Below are 2,358 nucleotides of genomic sequence, written 5' to 3' on the forward strand. Positions count from 1 at the left end.
TGCCAGTGGTTCTCAACCTTCCTAATGCCGCGACCCTTTAATACAGTTCCTCATGTTGTGGTGACCCCCAATTTCATTGTTACAAATTGAACATAATTAAAGCATGGTGATTAATCACAAAAACAATATGTAATTATATGTGTGTTTTCCGATGGTCTTAGGCGACCCCTGTGAAAGGGATGTTTGATCCCCAAAGGGTCGCGACCCACAGGTTGAGAACCACTCCTCTATGCAGTAGGAATATTAGATGCTCTATCTGAGCCAAATCGGCTAGGGCTTAATCTTAATTTTTAAATAGAGTACAACAAGATTGCCCATTAAAGAAATTTTGAACAAGAGTACATTAGATGATGAACATCTGGGAAACAAAGGAAGTCTTTTTTAAAAAGTTATTTTTATTGATTTGAGAGAGAGGAAAGGAGGAGAGAGCAAGAAAGAGAAGCATTGATTTGTTTTTCCACTTAAGCATTCATTGGTTGATTCCTGTATGTGCCCTAACTGGGGATAGACCCTACCACTTTGGCATATTGTGAGGATTATCTAACCAACTGAGTTACCTGGCCTGGGCAAGGAAGTCTTGATATGAGACAGCCTTGAGGTTGGCCTTTAAAAATTATTGGATATGCCTTAGCAAGTTTGGCTCAGTGGATAGAGCATCGGCCTGTGGGCTGAAAGGTCCTAGGTTTGATTCTGGTCAAGGACACTTCCTGGGGTTGCAGCTTGATCCCCAGTAGGGGGTGTGTGGGAGGCAGACCATCAATGATTCTCATAATTGATGTTTCTATCTCTACCTTCCTCTCTGAAATAAAAAAAAGTATATTTTTAAAAATGATTGGATATTATAGGGGGGAACAGTTTATAATTCCTCTCTATTTTTTAAACTTTTGTTTATTTATTTAGGCTATTTCAATATCTTAAAAGATTAAATATACACCATGATGAAAATATCCTCCTTTGTCCTTTAAAAATAATATTTTTCTTAGAAGTAGTTTACATTACTTGGTACAGATTAATGTCAATTCTAATGAGTGTGTTTTAACAGGTTTGATCCATCTTCACATAAATTAGATTTTCATGTCCTTATAATGACCTTTTAGAGGCTACCAAAGATCCTGGATCTATGAGGACTTCAAATATACTCTAAAAATTACATTTTAATTTTTTAAAAACTGAACATACCTTCTACTATTATGTGCTATTTTAAATGCAACTTCCTGTCCTCAATTCCACTTTACTTCTTGTTTCTGGGGTTGTGTACCTGACAATCTCCATAATTTTTAAAAATTATGATAAAATAAATCATTTTTTAAAAAATCTATTCTTACTCATTTTAGAGAGGAAGGGAGAAGGAGAGAGAGGTAGAAATATCAATGATGAGAGAGAATCATTGATCAGCTGCCTCCTACATGCTTCACACTGGGGATTGAGCCTGCAGCCCAGGCATGTACCCTGACCAGGAATTAAACCATGACCTCCTGGTTCACAGGTCAACACTTAACCACTGAGCCACACCAGCTGGGCATCATCATTTTTAACATGTACCACTGATAATTAGAATGCAGAATTTCAGAGAACCATTTTTTGAGAATTATACCTCATAAAGTTTCCTTTTACCTGGCATAACAAGTTCTCTTTTTTGCCTCATATATTCCAGAGTTAGAGCTAAAGAAGCCAGCAACCTGGATACACAAATGGGCACAAAAAAAGAGCCCCAACAAAAGCTTGCTCCCTCTAGTCAGCGAAGTATGAAGACTTCATGGTAGGAGAACTTGTTTCTAGACTGGCTCTGCCATTAACAAATTGCAACTTGGTAGATACTCTCTCCAGCTCTTCATTATCAGCCAATAGCTAAGTCCAGCATTATGATTCCAAGTTGGATGAAGAAAGGAGTTGTGTTTAAAGCAGTTTACTTTTATTGCTTAAAATAGAAATAATTGCACACTGGAGAATATTTGAAATTAAAGATTTTAAAAATTCTACAATCCAGAAGTAATCACTATTAACATTTGAGGCATTTAAACATTTTTTAAATTTAAATTCTTTATTGTTTAAAGTATTACATGAGATGAGTCTCCTTTTTTTCTCATTGACCTCTTCCTGGCCACTCCTAGCCCCTCAGCACATGCCCTCACCACTCTACTATCTGTGTCCGTTGGTTATGCTCATATGCATGCATACAAGTCCTTTGGTTGATCTCTTACCTCCTCACCCCCCCATCTTCCTTCATAGGTGGGACAGTCTGTTCAGTGCTTCTGTGTCTCTGGTTCTGTGGTTTTTTTTTTTCATCAGTTTATGTTGTTTATTATATTTCACAAATGAGTGAGATCATGTGATATTTATCTTTCTCTGATTGGCTTA

At 36.9% G+C, this 2,358-nt stretch overlaps 1 long non-coding RNA gene across 1 annotated transcript in view; it reads left to right on the plus strand.

The window, feature by feature from the left end:
* Positions 1–1,939, plus strand: part of LOC102756419 — a 25,563-nt gene extending 23,624 nt beyond the window's left edge. Inside the window, exon 3 of the long non-coding RNA XR_436055.2 lies at positions 1,655–1,939. This is a non-coding gene — a long non-coding RNA (uncharacterized LOC102756419). The remainder of the gene's footprint in view (positions 1–1,654) is intronic.
* Positions 1,940–2,358: the final 419 nt, after the last annotated feature.

The sequence above is a fragment of the Myotis davidii genome, unplaced genomic scaffold, assembly GCF_000327345.1.
Source record: "Myotis davidii unplaced genomic scaffold, ASM32734v1 scaffold425, whole genome shotgun sequence".
Classification (NCBI taxonomy): domain Eukaryota; kingdom Metazoa; phylum Chordata; class Mammalia; order Chiroptera; family Vespertilionidae; genus Myotis; species Myotis davidii.